The sequence below is a fragment of the Arachis hypogaea genome, chromosome 9 (assembly GCF_003086295.3).
Source record: "Arachis hypogaea cultivar Tifrunner chromosome 9, arahy.Tifrunner.gnm2.J5K5, whole genome shotgun sequence".
Lineage (NCBI taxonomy): Eukaryota > Viridiplantae > Streptophyta > Magnoliopsida > Fabales > Fabaceae > Arachis > Arachis hypogaea.
This window is the reverse complement of record NC_092044.1, coordinates 30,551,829-30,571,056: the sequence shown is the minus strand read 5'-3', so window position 1 is coordinate 30,571,056 and position 19,228 is coordinate 30,551,829. Positions and strand designations below refer to the sequence as shown.

The following is a 19,228-nucleotide window of genomic DNA, read 5'->3' as shown; positions in this document are numbered from 1 at the left end:
TCAACTGGCCCACTTGTGTCTCCAAATTTCTAATGGAGGATCTTGTTTCAGTCATGAAACTAAGAGTGGCCTTAGATAGATCAGAGACTATGTTTGCTAAGCTAGAAAGATTATGCTCAGAATGCTCTGTCTGTTGCTGAGATGATGATGGGAAAGGTTTGCTATTGCTAAACCTGTTTCTTCCACCATTGTTATTATTAAAGCCTTGCTTCTGTTGATCATTCCATGAAAAATTTGGATGATTTTTCCATGAAGGATTATAGGTGTTGTCAAAGACTTCACCCATGTAATTCACCTCTGCCGTTGCAGGGTTCTCAGGATCATAAGCTTCTTCTTCAGAAGATGCTTCTTTAGTACTGTTGGATGCACTTTGCAATCCATTCAGACTCTGAGAGATCATATTGACTTGTTGGGTCAATATTTTGTTCTGAGCCAGTATGACATTCACAGTATCAATTTCAAGAATTCCTCTCTTTTGAGGCATCCCATTACTCACAGGATTCCTCTCAGAGGTATACATGAACTGGTTATTTGCAACCATTTCAATAAGTTCCTGAGCTTCTACAGGCGTTTTCTTTAGGTGAATGGATCCACCTGTAGAGTGGTCCAGTGACATCTTGGAAAATTCAGACAAACCATCATAGAATATATCTAATGTGGTCCATTCTTAAAGCATGTCAGAAGGACACTTTTTGGTCAGTTGCTTGTATCTTTCCCAAGCTTCATAGAGGGACTCACCATCTTTTTGTCTGAAGGTTTGAACATCCACTCTAAGCTTGCTCAACTTTTGAGGAGGAAAGAACTTAGCTAAGAAAATCATGACCAGCTTATCCCAAGAGTCCAGGCTATCTCTAGGTTGTGAGTCTAACCATGTTCTAGCTCTGTCTCTTACAGCAAAAGAGAAAATCATAAGCTTGTAGACCTCAGGATCAACTCCATTGGTCTTAACAGTATCACAGATCTGCAAGAACTCAGTTAAGAACTGATAAGGGTCTTTTGATGGAAGTCCATGAAACTTGCAGTTCTGTTGTAGTAGAGAAACTAATTGAGGCTTTAGCTCAAAATTGTTTGCTCCTATGGCAGGGATTGAGATGCTTCTTCCATAAAAGTTGGAAGTTGGTGTAGTAAAATCACCAAGCATCTTCATTGCATTGTTGTTTGGTTCGGCCATAATTATTTCTTTTGCTGCCTCCTTTTCGAAAATTTTAGTGAGGTCCTCTTCAGAGTTTTGTGCTTTAGCTGCTCTTAGCTTTCTCTTCAGAGTCCTTTCAGGTTCAGGATCAGCTTCAACAAGTATGCCTTTATCTTTGTTCCTGCTATATGAAAGAGAAGAAAATAAAGAAAATATGGAATCCTCTATGTCATAGTATAGAGATTCCTTGAGGTGTCAGAGAAAAACAATAATAGAAGGATGAGGTAAGAATTCGAACACATAAGAGAGATGGAGTTCGAATTGACAATGGAGGAGGAATGTTAGTGTTCAAATAGAAAAAGATTAGAGCGGGGAAGAAATTTTCGAAAATAAAAAGAAAAAATTTAAAATAAATTTTTGAAAAATTGGTTGTGCTTTTGAAAAAGATAAGAAATAGTAAAACAAACAAAAAGTCAATTAGTTAGTTGAAAAAGATTTGAAAATCAATTTTGAGAAGACAAGAAGTTAGAAAAGATTTTGAAATTGATTTTGAAAAAAATATGATTTGAAAAAGATATGTTTGAAAAGATATGATTGAAATTTATTTTGAAAAGATTTGAAAAAGAAATTAAAAAGATTTGATTTTTTGAAGAAGATATGTTTGAAAAGATATGATTTTGAAAAAGATATGATTGAAAATATTTGATTTGAAAAAGATTTGATTTTGAAAAATTATGAAGATTTGAAAAAGATTTGATTTGAAAACAAAATTCCTCTCCTTGTGTCATCCTGGCGTTAAACGCCTAGCTAGGTACCCTGACTGGCGTTTAAACGCCAGTTTTTCTTCTTCACTGGGCGTTTTGAATGCCCAGCTTTTTCTCTGTAATTCCTCTGCTTTATGTTCTTGGATCTTCATTTTGCTAAATTCTTTATTCAAGAAGAAATGTTCTCAATTTTGAAAAACAACAAAATGAGTCAAAACATATAATTCTTGGATCAAAATACAAGAATATGCAAGAACATTATGAACGTCAAGATGAACACCAACAACAATCTTGAAGATCAAGATGAACATTAAGAACTCAGTTTTCTTAATGAAAGAAAACATGGAGGACACCAAACTTAGAACTTTCTCATGTTTGGGCCATATGAATGCAAGAATGCATATGTAGAACATTATACAGTGCAATTCAATAAATCATGAAGATCAAACAAGGGAATTCATCAAAAACGACTTGAAGATCATCAAGAACACAATGTATGTGTTTCGAAAATTGCAAGACAATTAAAATCATGCAATTGACACCAAACTTAAAATTTGGCCTTAGATTCAAACAAGAACCATGAAATATTTTTGAGTTTTTATGATTTTATGAATTTTTTTGTATTTTTTTGAAAATAATTTTGGAAAAACGAAAAAGAAGAAAATTTTTTGTATATTTTTTTCGAAAATAAGAAATAAAAAGCTTAAAAATAAAATAAAATTATCTAATCTGAGCAACAAGATGAATCGTTAGTTCTCCAAACTCGAACAATCCCCAGCAACGGCGCCAAAAACTTGGTGCACGAAATTGTGATACACAATGGCGCCAACAACTTGGTCGCACAATTGTAATCTCACTTCTTTGTCATAACTTCACACAACTAACCAGCAAGTGCACTGGGTAGTCCAAGTAATAAACCTTACGTGAGTAAGGGTCGATCCCACGGAGATTGTCGGCTTGAAGCAAGCTATGGTCACCTTGTAAATCTCAGTCAGGCGGATTCAAATGGGTGATAGAGTTTTCATAATTAAAAGATAAATAAACAGAAAATAAAGATAGAGATACTTATGTAAATCATTGGTGGGAATTTCATATAAGTGTATGGAAATGCTTTGCTCCCTTTGAATCTCTGCTTTCCTATTACCTTCATCCAATCCTTCATACTCCTTTCTATGGCAAGTTGTTTATTAGGTTTCACCGGTGTCGATGGCTACCTCCCGTCCTCTCAGTGAAAATGGTCCAAATGTGCTGTCACCGCACGGCTAATCATCTGTCGGTTCTCGATCATGTTGGAATAGGATTTACCATCCGTTTGCGTCTGTCACTACGCCCCAACACTCGCGAATTTGAAGCTCGTCACAGACATCCCCTTCCCAGATCCTACTCGGAATACCATAGACAAGGTTTAGACTTTCCGGATCTCAAAAATGGCCGCCAATAATTCTAGCTTATACCACGAAGACTCTGATCTTTTGGAATGGAGGCTAAGAGATACACGCTCGATCTAAGGTAGAACGGAAGTGGTTGTCACTCACACGTTCATAGGTGAGAATGATGATGAGTGTCATGGATCATCACATTCATCATGTTGAAGTGCAGCGAATATCTTAGAATAAGGATAAGCATGAATTGAATAGAAAACAGTAGTAATTGCATTAATACTTGAGGAACAGCAGAGCTCCACACCCTTAATCTATGGTGTGTAGAAACTCCACCGTTGAAAATACATAAGAACAAGGTTCAGGCATGGCCATGAGGCCAGCCCCCCAAAACGTGATCAAGAGATCAAAAGGTGATCAAAAAATGAAAATACAATAGTAAAAGGTCCTATTTATAATGAAACTAGCTACTAGGGTTTACAGAAATAGGTAAATGATGCAGAAATCTACTTCCGGGCCCACTTGGTGTGTGCTTGGGCTGAGCATTGAGCTTCACACGTGTAGAGGCTTCTCTTGGAGTTAAACGCCAGCTTTGGTGCCAGTTTGGGCGTTTAACTCCAGCTTTTATGCCAGTTCTGGCATTTTGACTTCAGAATAGGGCAGAGAAGGAGCGTTTGAACGCCAGTTTGCGTCGTCAAAACTTGAGCAAAGTATGAAATATTATATACTTTGGTCCATTTGGATTTCTGTAGCTCTAGAAAATCCACTTTGAGTGCAGGGAGGTCAGAATCCAACATCATCATCAGTCCTTTTTCAGCCTCTGAATCAGATTTGTGCTCAGGTCCCTCAATTTCAGCCAAAAAATACCTAAAATCACAGAAAAGCACATAAACTCATAGTAAAGTACAGAAATATGAATTTTGCATAAAAGCTAATAAAAACATCCCAAAAAGTAGCTAGATCCTACTAAAAACCACCTAAAAACAATGCCAAAAAAGCGTATAAATTATCCGCTCATCACCAGCCTATTAACTCTAAGGAGTATTGGGAGAAAAAAAATTACCTGAATCAAATTCCTCCAAAGCTAAAGAGGCTAGTAGGTCGATCAGTAAAGAGTAGGAGAAAAGATCAATCTGAGAAAAAAGCTAGTAGAACCGATAACAATAAGGTTACGAAAATATTTTGAGTTACGTGTAGCAAATGCGGAGAGACTAGTCATAATTTCAAGACTTGCAAAGGTCCTCCAACAGCAACAACTAGAAAACCAACTAATCCGAACAAAAGAACAACAAAGGTTAGAGCAAATTCTGGAACTCCAACCCAACCAGCAAAAGAGATCCATATCTCTCAGTCAACACCCCAAGTGTAGGTAGTAACCACGACCAAGCATATTGTTGCATATCTCTTGAAGGGACTAAATAGGATTTAGTAATACTCCATAGGGACTACACTGGGTATTTTAAAAATCTATGGGGACTATATTGTGAATTTTAACATAGCTGGAGGACTATTTTGTGTATGTATTTTTTCTGTTTTAGACTGTGGTTGAGCATCCCCTTCTGACTCAGGAAGCAATAAATTAACCTGATTTTGTGACTAATATTGTGAGTGAAAGGATTACTAAGTATTTACATTGTGCTGCTAGTCCGATAGTTATGCTAACATGACTTTGTTTAATCCTTGCAGAACACTGTCCCAAATACATTGTGTCAAGTTGCAGGTAAGTATGGAGCATCTAATCCACCAAGTACAAGGGCTAAGCAACCTATCATTAGGCCTCATCAACCTGCAACAATCCATTCTAGCACACCCCTTCCTATTCCACCACCTGGAACCACTCATGGAGTTTCAGTAGAAACTGTTGCAGCTGCAAGTAAGGGGACTGCATCGAGGATGTTTCAGTTTATCCCAAATCCTGATTTCAAGCATCCGAGAAAGAAGTGATGAAAATGTATAGGAAGAAGTGATGAAGAACTGCAAACTAAGGACAAATGATTTGGCTATTTTGATGTCTTAGTTTAATCTTTTTTTGGTTATAAAGAAAACTTAAAATACTGTTAATGATCCATTAGATGAGAGATTGTTCCGGACAAAACTCTCTTTTGTTTTTGAATCATGTTTATACTGGTGTATGCATGAATGTTGTCTTTGGTTTAAGTAGCTATTATGTTTTAAAGTTGCTAGAGCAACATATTTGGTATTGCAAGTATTGCTGCTGTTTTATTATTAATTTCTCTTGTAGTATCTTCAGAGTTTGATATATCACATCGAATGTGTATATGAATTTATAAACTAAATTCTAGGAAACAAATCTATGAAAATACCACTTATGTTATTTATTAATTGCTTTGGTATTATATTTTTTATTTGCCAAATAACATACCACCCCACTTTTGTGATTATGCTAGTATAAGAAACTATTAAATACTCTTGAGAAATATGATTGTGACGTGTTGGCAGGGGAGCTTTTACCAAGAAGCATAACAAAGTTAAATAAGTCTTGTTTGTGAACCAAAGAAGGAAATTGATAGAATTCTAAAAATTAGTTTTCAGCTTCTACAAAGGGCATACCTGCTCAAGCAATTATGTTTGAATAATATTTTAGATACTTGTGATTGTGTAATGATCTTATAATGGTTATTCTGAAAAATTTTTTGTTAGACTTATAAACACTAATATGTTGTAAATATTTTGTTTCATCTAACTTTGATTCAATTCATAAAGAAAATAGAATGCTGATGCGGTATTTATAACCCACAAACTAACCGGCAAGTGCACCGGGACGTACCAAGTAATACCTCAGGTGAGTGAGGGTCGATCCCACGAGGATTGATGGATCAAGCAACAATTGTTAAAAGATTTACTTAGTTAGACAAGCAAAAAAGGATTTTGAGATATTCAAAAGGTTTAAATTTGAAAATATCAGAAGGAGGGCACGCAAGTAAATATGTTGAAGATAAAATATTGGAGAAACAGTTAAGGTTTCAAAGTTATCTATTTTTCCGGATTAACTTTTCTTACTAACTATTTTAATCATGTAGGATTTAATTTATGGCAAACTATATGTGACTAGACCCTAATTCCTTAGACCTTTCTAGCCTCCTCTAAAATTCATCGACTGCCAATGCCTTGGTCAATTAATTCCAATTAGAGGGTGAAGTTCAAATTCCAGTTTATATGCCACAAAAATTCTAATTATCCAAAAATAAGAGGATTATATATCACGTATCCTGTTAAATCCAAATAATTAAAATTTAGGAGAAATTGTTTTCAAGCTATTGTTCAAGTAAAGAGCTTTTCTAAGTTTTACAAGAACTCAAATAGAAAGAGGGTCATACTTCTGTTCCACCCAAATTCATAAGATAAAGAGCGAAAACAATTCTTAAATTATAAATCCATACATGAATTAAAATAGAAAAAATAGACAGAGCTCCTAACCTTAACAATGGAGGATTAGTTGCTCATGGTTCAGAGAAAAACTAGGGTTGTGATAAAATGTACAGAGTTCCAATCTGATGGCATGTAAAGTTAACTAATGGAATCCCTTTTTATAACTAATCCTAATTAATTTAAAATCTAATTATCTAAAATTAAAAATAATATCTTTTCCTAAAAATAAGATTTGAATTTAAATCAGAATAATCAGCAGGTCTTTAGTTGATGGGTGGAGACCACATATTTTGTCCATTCTACAGCTTCTAATATGTGTTACCTGGGATGAAAACTGGGTCAAAATAGCCCAGAAATCGCCCCAGCATTTTTTGCATTTTCTACACGTGGCGCATGTCACGCGTACACATTGATGGTATTTTTCACAAGTCACGCGGACGCATCGGTCATGCGCACGTGTCGCTGAGCAAATCTTCAAATCACGTGTACGCGTCAGTCACGCGCACGCGTCAGTCACGCGCACGCGTCAGTCACGCGTATGCGTCACTCCTCGCTGTCATCTCCTTTGATTCTTGTGTTGCAGAAACTCCATCAAATCCAGCCGAATGCTACCTAAAATAAACAAAATTGCAAAAGACTCAAAGTAGCGTCCATATTGGCTAAAAGATAATTACTTCTTTATTAAACTCAATAAATTAGATGCAAATTCACTAGGAAAAGATAGGAAAGATGCTCACGTATCACAACACCAAACTTGAATTGTTGCTTGTCCTCAAGCAACCAAAACTAATATAAGCTTAGGATATGAATTTGCATGAGAATGAGAATTCGATTAAGCTCATGTCTCTTCTTATAATGGGGTTTACAACTGCAATCCTGAATAGTTTTGGCATCTCACTCTCCTTTGAATCAGAAGAATGTTACTGTCATCTGGAATTAGAATCCGAATAATATTATGAATTCTCTGATCTTTTGTAACTCAATTTTAATCCTTGAACACATCAATTTTTTCTTTGGTGCTTTGCACCTTGAGCCTAGCCGTGACTTTAAATGTTTTATCTCAAGCTTTACTTGACACAGAAACACCACAAGCACTTAACTGGGGAACTCTCTTTAAGTTCTAAATATTTTTTATTTTTTTTCTTTTATTTATTTATTTTTTTATTATTATTATCCCCAGACAGTGGTGCTCAAAGCCTTTGGCGTACTCTGCAATTGATCTCGACTCTAAATGTTTTGTCTCAAGGGTTACTTGACACAAGAACACCACAAGCATGTGACTAGGGAAACAACTCTTTAAACTTTTAATCATGTCTGACCTCCCTAGTCATTGATGCTTAGAGCCTTGGACCTTGCTTTTATTTTTCTTTTGCTGTTTCTTTTGCTTCAAGGATTAAACTTTCATTAATTTCAGAGAAATCATAATAATTATTTAAATTCCTGTTCCTTGTACATCAACATTCTTTGATTCAAATTTAAATATGCAATGTTCATGTCATGCATTTAGAATTACAATTAATACCACCACATTTAAGTAAATAAGACTACTCTTAAAATTAACTCAATTTCTCATGCAATACATCACTTCTGTATTTTTTATTTGAATTCAAGCTCAGTGAGTAATACATGAGACATCTTTTTAGAATTAAAGCAATTAAGAGAAAACTAAAATAGTCATATGATTCTAACTAATAAAGGATCATGCAAAAAACAAGGCAAAATAGCAAAAGGCCGAAACATAACATAGAACAAAAGGGGAGGAATAAAAAAATGAAAGGACTTCAACCACCTTAGTTATCCTAGCGGTTATTTTATTCTTCAGGTTGTGCTCCTCAGTGAAGATGATTCGCCTCCCTTTTGGTGCCATAGGAATAAACAGAAAACCCTTAAGTGAAGCGTTAACACCAAACTTAAAGGTTTGCTTGTCCTCAAGCAAAGAAGAACTGAAAATAGAAAGAGACAAATATTATGATGAAAGAAAAAGAAAAGGATAAAAACTGGGCAGCGAACTAGTGTAGTTGTGCGACGCATGCGACGCATACGCTTGGGTCGCGGATTTTTCTTAATGACGCGTGAGCATCAGGCACGCGTCCGCGTGCCCTGGGTTTTGTGTGATTCACGTGAAGCCAGCCGCGCGCATGCACAACTCTCTGTTCGCGTGGCTTGGTAACCCAAATTTTCAACCGACGCGTGCGCGTCATGCACGCGTACGCGTGGATGGCCATTTGTGCAGATGACACGCACGCGTCAGGGACGCGTACGCGTGAACAAGTTTTGTGCTTCTAGCACACTTCCAGCCCTAAGCCAGCACAACTCTCTGCCAAAACACTTATTTACGTCGATTTTTAAGGTCACGGGTATACGTTAATGATGCGTACGCGTGGAGTGCCAAAATCACAAATGACGTGCACGCGTGGGCTTATTTGTGCGAAAGACATCATTCCTGCGCCACTCCCGCACAACTCTCTGTTTATTTTTATTTTTCATGCACACCCATCTGACGCGTACGCGTCAGTGACGCTTGCGCGTCGGGTGCTCTTTTCTTTTCTCTCTTCTTTTTTTTCCGGTTCCTGTTATAAAATAGCTGCATGATTAGAAAATTAGTAAGAACTCAATAAAAATCAAATAAGTAAGAAAACTACTACTACGAAAAATAACTAAGGATACAAAATTATCGGGTTGCCTACCGACAAGCGCTTCTTTAATGTCACTAGCTTGACGGTCAGTTCTGCTAGTTCAGTATATGAGTGGACCTCTGGCGATCAATCTCGCCTCCAAGATAGTTCTTCAACCTTTGGCCATTCACTATAAATTTTTTGTAGAATTCTCTTCCTGTATTTCCACATGACCATATGGTGAAGCTCTGGTAACCACAAACGGTCCTGACCATCGGGATTTCAGCTTCCCGGGAAAGAATTTGAGCCTTGAATTATATAGAAGCACTCTTTGTCCTGGCTCAAAGACTCTGATGGCAATCTTCTTGTCATGCAGTAGCTTGGTTCTCTCCTTATAGAGCTTGGCATTCTCATAGGCTAAATATCTGAATTCATCAAGCTCATTCAACTGAAGCATTCGCTTGATTCCTGCAGCTTCTGAGTCAAGATTCAGATACCGGATTGTCCAGTAAGCTTTATGCTCTAACTCAACTGTCAAGTGACAGGCTTTGCGATAGACTAACTGATAAAGGGACATGCCAATGGGAGTCTTGTATGCTGTTCGGTTTGCCCAGAGAGCATAATCAAGCTTCCTAGACCAGTCCTTTCTTGAAATACTGACGGTCTTCTCTAGAATCCTCTTAAGTTCCCTGTTGAAAACTTCAACCTGTCCACTTGTCTAAGGGTGATAGGGGGTTGCCACTTTATGACGGACTTCATATCTCTACAGAAGAGAGTCCAGCTGTCTGTTGCAGAAATGGCTTCCCCATCACTAATGAGTGTCCTTGGGACACCAAACCAGCTAAAGATATATCTCTGAAGAAAGCTCATTACTACTTTGGCATCATTGGTGGGCAAAGCCACAGCTTTCACCTACTTGGACACATAGCCAACTGCCACTAGAATATAGTTTTTTGAATGTGAGGGTGGGAAAGGTCCCATGAAATCAATACCCCACACATTAAACAACTCAACCTCAAGAATCCCCTGCTGTGGCATTTCATGGTTGGCAGGGAGATTCATGGCTTTTTCACATCTGTCACAGTGCTTTATAAAAGCTCTTGAGTCCCTGAAGAGAGTTGGCCAGTAAAACCCACTCTGAAAGACTTTTGTAGCTGTCCTTTCACCGCCAAAGTGGCCTCCATACTCAAAACCATGACAGTGCCAAAGAATCTGCTATTTTTCTTCATCTGGGACACATCTCCGGATGATTCCATCTGAACACCTTTTTAAAAAGGTATGGTTCCTCCCAAATGTAGTACTTTGTATCAGTCAATAGCTTCTTCACTTGTTGCCTACTGTACTCTCTTGGGATAAAATTTATGGCCTTATAATTTGCAATGTTTGCAAACCATGGTTCCTGCTGAATGAGGAACAATTGCTCATCCGGAAACGTCTCAATCACAGCTGTGGGTAGTTGTACTCCTGCTTCAGGCTCAATTCTGGAAAGATGGTCAGCTACTTGATTCTCTGACCCTTTCCTGTCTTTTATCTCAATATCAAACTTCTGAAGGAGCAACACCCATCTGATTAATCTTGGTTTATAATTCTATTTGGTTAGAAGGTACTTTAAAGCAGCATGATCAGTATAAATAATAACCTTAGAACCAAGTAAATAGGACCTAAACTTATCAACAGCATACACAATAGCTAATAATTCCTTTTCTATAGTTGTGTAATTCTTTTGGGCATCATTTAACACACGACTGACATAGTAAATGACATGTACAAGCTTACCATGCCTCTATCCTAAAATAGCTCCTATAGCAAAGTCACTAGCATCACACATTAATTCAAATGGTAGATCCCAGTCAGGGGGAGCTATAATGGGAGCATAGGTAAGGTCTGCTTTCAGAGTTTCAAAAGCATGTAAACAATCAGAATCAAAGACAAAAGGAACATCAGCAACCAACAGGTTGCTTAGAGGTTTAGCAATTTTTGAAAAATCCTTTATAAATCTTCTATAAAATCCTGCATGAACCAAGAAACTCCTGACTACCTTAACACTGTTGGTGGTGGTAATTTTTCAATTACCTCCACCTTTGCTCTGTCAACCTCAATTCCCTTACTTGAAATCCAGTGTCCAAGACCAATACCTTCTGTAACCATAAAATGACATTTTTCCCAATTTAAAACAAGGTTTGATTCTTGACACCGTTTCAAGACAAGAGATAAATGCTTAAGGCAGGATTCAAAAGAATTACCAAAAACAGAAAAGTCATCCATAAATACCTCAATAAACTTTTCAACCATATCAAAAAAAATTGAGAGCATACACTTCTGAAAAGTTGCTGGAGCATTGCAAAGTCCAAAAAGCATTCTTCTGTAGGCAAATACTCCAAAGGGGCATGTGAATGCTGTCTTCTCTTGATCTTGAGGGTCTACTGCAATTTGATTATATCCAGAATATCCATCTAGAAAATAATAATATGCATGACCAGCTAACCTCTCAAGCATCTGATCGATGAAAGGCAGGGGAAAATGATCCTTCCTTGAAGCAGTGTTGAGCCTCATGTAGTCTATACACATTCTCCATCATGTGATAGTTCTTGTGGGGATTAGCTCATTTTTTTCATTCTTGATCACTGTCATCCCTCCTTTCTTGCGAACTATCTGCACAGGACTTACCCAAGGACTGTCAGAAATAGGGTAAATAATTCCTCTTCCCATAATTTCATTACCTCTTTTTGGACCACCTCTTTCATGGTTGGATTGAGTCTCCTTTGTGGTTGCACAACTGGTTTAGCATCATCTTCAAAGAGGATCTTGTGCATACACTTGGTTGGACTAATCCCCTTCAAGTCACTAATGGTCCACCCAAGAGATGTTTTATGGCTCTTGAGCACTAAAATAAGCACCTCTTCCTCTTTAGGCTTCAGGGAAGAGCTAATAATCAATGGATATGAGTCATTCTCCCCTAAGAACACATATTTCAGAGAAGGAGATAAGGATTTGAGCTCAAGCTTGCGGACTTCCTCCTTTGCTTTAGGCGTGCGAACCATAGCTTTCTAGGGTGGTGAATTATCAATTTCAACTAATTCTACTCAGAGATAGGATCCAGAATGTCATCAAGCACCTTAGCTTTCAGTACCTCTTGAATAAGTGGTTCAATAACATCTATTTTCATACACCCTTCAGAATTATTAGGGTGCTTGAGAGCTTCAAAAACATGAAGGACCACCTGTTCTTCATTGACCCTCAGGGTTAATTCACCATTTTGTACAGCAATTAGAGCTCTAACTGTAGCTAAAAAGGGTCTACCAAGTATAATAGAGGATTTTACCTCCTCTTCCATGTCTAATATAACAAAATCAACAGGAAAGATGAATGGTCCTACTTTAACAAGTAAATCCTCAACAACACCCACAGGTAAGTTAATAGAAAAATCAGCAAGTTGAAGAGAAATACGAGTGGGTTTTACCTCCTCAATTTGAAGCTTTTTCATCACTGAAAGTGGCATGAGATTGATGCTAGCTCCAAGGTCACATAAAGCTCTCTGAAACGTGACATCTCCAATGGTGCAAGGAATTACAAAGCTCCCTGAATCTGGCATCTTCTCAGGAAGGTTGTGTTGAATAATGGCACTGCATTCCTTAGTTAACACCACTATTTCTTATTCCTTCCAATTCCTCTTGTGGGTCAACGGTTCTTTCATAAATTTAGCATAGAGAGGCATTTGCTCAAGAGCTTCTGCAAAGGGAATGTTGATCTGTAGCTTCTTGAAGACATCTAAAAATTTAGAGAACTGCTTTTCTTTGGAAGACTTCTGAAGTCTCTGAGGATATGGCATTTTTTGCTTGTACTCAGGAGCCTTTGGCAATGTAGGATACGTGTCTAGCGAGTCAGTGAATGGGTTGTCTGCATGCTTTGGAGGGGCGTGCTCCACTTCTTCCTTTTTCTCCTCTGGAGCTTTCTTTTCAACAAGCTCTTCATTGGCCCTTGTCTCAGAGCCAGCTGTTTTACCACTTCTCAATTGAATAACCTTGCAGTCTTCTCTTGGGTTCACCACTGTATCACCTAGAAATGTACTTGCAGACCTCTCAGGTATTTGCTTGCTCAGCTGGCCCATTTGCACTTCCAAGTTTCTAATTGAGGCTCTAGTTTCCTGCATAAAACTCCTCATCATCTCCCAATTAGAATCTTCCTTGGATTTAGAGTTAGCCTGCTGAGGCTAAGATTGGCGATTATTATAATTGTTCTGTTGGAAGCCGCCCTGAGAATTATTGTTGAAATTCTGAGGTCTCTGAGGTTGGTCTCTCCACCCAAAATTTGAGCGATTTCTCCATCCTTGATTGTATGTGTGAGAATAGGGGTCATTCTTGGGATTTCTAGAACCACTCTCCGTGTAATTGACCTGTTTGGAAGAGGATTGAGCATAATCATAGTTATCATTTTGCACTAAATTTCCTGCCATGTCATAGGAGACCTCTTGAGGTAGATTTTGGGTGTTGATAGCTGAGACTTGCATGCCACCCATGTGTTGAGTAAGTAGACTTATTTGCTAAGACATAAGCTTGTTTTGAGCAAGAATAGCATTAAGAGCTTCTACTTCCATGACACCCTTCTTCTGAGGAGCCTCAGAGTTCACAAGATTCCTGTTAGATGAGTATAAATATTGGTTGCTAGCAACCAATTCAATAAGCTCAATAGTCTCCTCCGGTGTCTTTTTCTTGTGCAATGAACTTACTGCAGAATTGTCTAAGCACATCTTGGACATTTCACCAAACCTTCATAAAAGATGTCTAGTTGAGTCCATTTGGAGAACATGTCCGGGGGGCATTGCCTAGTCAGTAGCTTGTATCTCTCCCAAGCTTCATACAGAGTTTCACCATCCTTCTGTCTGAAGGTCTGAACCTCCGCCAAACTAACTGGCAAGTGCACCGGGTCATACCAAGTAATACCTCAGGTGAGTGAGGGTCGATCCCACGAGGATTGATGGATTAAGCAACAATTGTTAAAAGATTTACTTAGTTAGGCAAGCAGAAAAGGGTTTTGAGATATTCAAAAGGTTTAAATTTAAAAATATCAGAAGGAGGGCATGCAAGTAAATAAGTTGAAGATAAAATATTAGAGAAACAGTTAAGGTTTCAGAGTTATCTATTTTTCAGGATTAACTTTTCTTACTAACTATTTTAATCATGTAGGATTTAATTTATGGCAAACTATATGTGACTAGACCCTAATTCCTTAGACCTTTCTAGCCTCCTCTAAAATTCATCGACTGCCAATGCCTTGGTTAATTAATTCCAATTAGAGGGTGAAGTTCAAATTCCAATTTATATGCCACAAAAATTCTAATTACCCAAAAATAAGAGGATTATATGTCGCGTATCCTGTTAAATCCAAATAATTAAAATTTAAGAGAAATTGTTTCAAAGCTATTGTTCAAGTAAAGAGCTTTTCCAAATTTTACAAAAACTCAAATAGAAAGAGGGTCATACTTCCGTTCCACCAAAATTCATAAGATAAAGAGCGAAAACAATTCTTAAATTATAAATCCATACATGAATTAAAATAGAAAAAGTAGTAAAATTAATCCATACAAATATACAGAGCTCCTAACCTTAACAATGGAGGATTAGTTGCTCATGGTTCAGAGAAAAACTAGGATTGTGATAAAATGTACTGAGTTCCAATCTGATGGCATGTAAAGTTAACTAATGGAATCCCTTTTTATAACTAATCCTAATTAATTTAAAATCTAATTATCTAAAATTAAAAATAATATCTTTTCCTAAAAATAAGATTTGAATTTAAATCAGAATAATCAGTAGGTCTTTAGTTGATGGGTGGGGACCACATATTTTGTCCATTCTGCAGCTTCTAATCTGTGTTTTCTGGGCTGAAAACTGGGTCAAAACAGCCCAGAAATTGCCCCCACCATTTTTCTGCGTTTTCTGCACGTGGCACATGTCATGCATATGCATTAGTCACGCATACGCGTCAATGGTCTTTTTCGCAAGTCACGCGAACGCGTCGGTCATGCGCACACGCCGCTGAGCAAATCTTCAAATCACGCGTACGCATCAGTCACGCGCACGCGTCGCCATGGAAAGCTCCAAATCACGCGCACGCGTCAGTCACGTGTTCGCGTCGCTCCTCGCTGGCATCTCCTTTGATTCTTGTGCTACAAAAACTCTATCAAATCCAGCCGAATACTACCTAAAATAAACAAAATTGTAAAAGACTCAAAGTAGCATCTATATTGGCTAAAAGATAATTAATTATTTATTAAACTCAATAAATTAGATGCAGATTCACTAGGAAAAGATAGGAAAGATGCTCACGCATCAAATGCAAATGTCATTCACACCTTGAACTGAATCAATGCTTATATACCAGTTACAAAGAAGCAATTCCAACTCCCATGACCAAAACCAACAATGCACACACGATAATAACAAACACTACATTAAAACATCTCGTCTTCCATTCTAACATGTCAAGTCTACTCTGCAACTCCATCACTTTATGCTCCAAACCAGCAATGGTTGCAGCAAACATGTGTGAAACATGACCAGTAGTCTCACACCATCCATTGCAACATCCTCCAAACAATCATAATCCAAATTGATATCAAATAATTGATCAACCCATGCAAAAAACTTGCAATGCGGTAGTTTTTCCTATTTATCACATAACGAAATTATTCATTACAATTCATAATACAAGGTAAATTAGTAGAATCTCTAAAATTGATTACCTTATATAGTGGGAATCCAAAAAAAAAGTCTACCCGGATCCTCTGGAGTCCTTGAAATGGAGATTATTTCATATAAATCGCACAGGCATTTCGAGTGTTACCCTTTCAAAAATTCAACTTTTTCTACTTTGCTATTTTCAGCGTGTGATGCACCTTTTTAAGGGAGGGAGCCTTAAAACATCATATACAGATAAAGGCATAATACTAACACATGCTCCCAAATCACACATGCAATCATAAATTACTACACCACCAATAATACAACTAACTATACAAGGACCTAGGTCACTACATTTTTCAGGTAAACTTCCCATTAAAGCAGATATGGAACTTCCTAAAGGAATAGTTTCTAATTCATTAATTTTGTCCTTATGTACACATAAATCTTTTAGAAACCTTGCATATTTAGGTACCTGTTGAATGACATCAAAAAGGGGAACAGTTACCTCAACCTTTTTGAAGATTTCTACCATCTTGGGGTCAGGTTCCATTCTTGGGCTTCCTTGCAAGTTGTGAAAATGGAATGGGAGTGGTGTTTTCGGCAGTGTCTGCGCCTTTTGGTGCTTTCTCCTGTGATTGAGCTTCTTCTCTCTCAGCTATGTCCTGTATGTCCTCTTTCTCTGCAACATCTTCTAATTCCACAACCTCTTCAGCTGAGGCGTGTTCTCGTGGACTTGGCTCCTCCTTACTTCTCTCCTGCAGTATGGTTCCAGACCTTCGGATGATGGCATTAATACCACCCTTTGGGTTGGGGAATGGTTGAGAGGGGAGTCCACCAGAGCTTGAGGACTGGTTACTGGAATTTTGCATTGATCCCATCTGTGAGACAAGAGTTTGTAAAGTAGAAGCAAAAGTATTCAGAGTTGCTTTAATACTATCTTCCATAGCATGATGTCTCTGATCAATGGCTTGTAGTAAGTCAGCATTAGGAAATGAAGAGATGCTAGTGGTCTGAGAGGTTTGCTGAGGGGCTTGAGGTTGTCTTAAATGAGGTGCTCTGTAAGGTTGATTCTGCTGCCTATTGTTATTGTTATTCCACCTCTGATTTCCATTGTTATCTCTGCCTCCTCTGTTAGAATTGTCCCTCCAACCCAGGTTAGAATTGTCTCTCTAGCCTTGGTTGGAATTATCCTGCCATCCTTTGTTATAGTTGCCACCTTGATTGTACCCTTGATTGGGGCGGTCATAAAAGTTGTGAGTGGCTGCTACAGTATTGTCTTCTGGTTGGAGCTGCGGACACTCATCGGTATAGTGACTATAATCTGCACAGATGCCGCACACTCTTTGTGGGACTAACTGCTGGCTGTGCTGTGGTAGAGAAGGCTGAACTTGCTGAGGTTGTTGTTGATTCAGTTGCATCTGCTTCAGCAAGTTAGTAATTTCACATAGATTCTGGGCTATAGCGGTAGTCTCTGTATTAGTGGATACCTCCGCAATAGCTCTTGACCGAGTCTCTGCCTATGATTCCTAGTAGAGTCAGCTAAGTCTCTGATCAATTGCCATGCTTCGTCCGTAGTCTTGTGCTTTTTCATAGAACCATTCCAAGCACCTTCCAGTGTGGTCCTATCTTAAGGTCTCAGACCCTGTGTAAAGTAACCGAGTAAGACTATCTTGTCAATCATATGATGGGGTGGTGGATGAAATTGTGATCACATCAATGTAGTATTCTTTGTTGTTGTATGGAATCATTATTGTGGCTCTTGGCTATGTGTGGACACAACTCCGTTCAACTTAACCAGCAAGTGTACTGGGTCATCCAAGTAATACCTTATGTGAGTAAGGGTCGATCCCACAGAGATTGTTGGTATGAAGCAAGCTATGGTCACCTTGAAAATCTCAGTCAGGCGGATTCAAGTATAATTGGATTATTGGTTTAAATTTGATTAATGGAATAAATAGAAAATAAAGATAAATAAACTAAGATAGAAATACTTATGTAAATCAATAGTGGGAATTTCAGATAGGCGTATGGAGATGCTGTGCTCCTCTCGGATCTCTACCTTTTTTATTACATTCATCCAATCCTTCCTACTCCTTTCCATGGCAAGCTGTATGTAGGGCATCACCATCATCAATGGCTACTTTTAATCCTCTCGGGAAAATGGTCCTATGCGCTGTCACTGCACGGCTAATCGTCTGGATGCATCACCCTTGTTGATAGCTACATCCTATCCTCTCAGTGAAAATGGTCCAAATGCTCTGTCACAGCACGGCTAATCATCTGTCGGTTCTCAATCAGGTTGGAGTAGAATCCATTGATTCTTTTGCGTTTTTCATCACGCCCAGCCTTCAGGAGTTTGAAGCTCGTCACAGTCATTCAATACCGGAATCCTACTCGGAATACCACGGACAAGGTTAGACTTTCTGGATCCCCATGAATGCCACCATCTATCTAGCTTATACCACGAAGATTCTGTTGGGGAATCTAAGAGATATGCGCCCGGCCTAGAGTAGAACGGAAGTGGTTGTCAGTCACGCGCGTTCGTAGGTGAGAATGATAATGAGTGTCACGGATCATCACATTCATCAAAGTGTTGTGCAACGTATATCTTAGAATAAGAATAAAAGAAAATTGAATAGAAAGTAATAGTAATTGTATTGAAACTTGAGGTACAGCAGAGCTCCACACCCTTAATCTATGGTGTGCAGAAACTCCACTGTTGAAAATACATAAGTGAAAGGTTCAGGCATGGCCGAATGGCCAGCCCCCATGGTCTAAGAACTAGGCGTCCAGAGATGTCTAATACACTAGTAAAAAGTCCTATTTATAATAAACTAGCTACTAGGGTTTACATGAATAACTAATTGATGCATAAATCCACTTCCGGGGCCCACTTGGTGTATGTTTGGGCTGAGCTTGATCTATCCACGAGCTGAGGCATTTATTGGAGTTGAACTCCAAGTTATAACGTGTTTTGGGCGTTCAACTCCGGATCATGACGTGTTTCTGGCGTTTAACTCCAGACAGCAGCATGTACTTGGCGTTCAACGCCAAGTTACGTCGTCAATTTCCGAGTAAAGTATGGACTATTATATATTGCTGGAAAGTTATGAATGTCTACTTTCCAACGCTGTTGAGAGCGCGCCAATTGGAGTTCTGTAGCTCCAGAAAATCCCTTTCGAGTGCAGGGAGGTCAGATTCCAACAACATCAGCAGTCCTTTTGTCAGTTTTTTTCAGAGTTTTGCTCAAGTCCCTCAATTTCAG

The 19,228-nt window shown here is 38.2% G+C and overlaps 1 non-coding gene across 1 annotated transcript; it reads left to right on the top strand.

Moving 5' to 3' along the window:
- The first annotated feature begins 670 nt into the window (after positions 1-670).
- On the top strand, positions 671-778 carry LOC112713482 (small nucleolar RNA R71). Its single transcript, XR_003158454.1, has one exon. It is a non-coding gene; the product is annotated as a small nucleolar RNA R71 (small nucleolar RNA).
- The last annotated feature ends 18,450 nt before the right edge of the window (positions 779-19,228 follow it).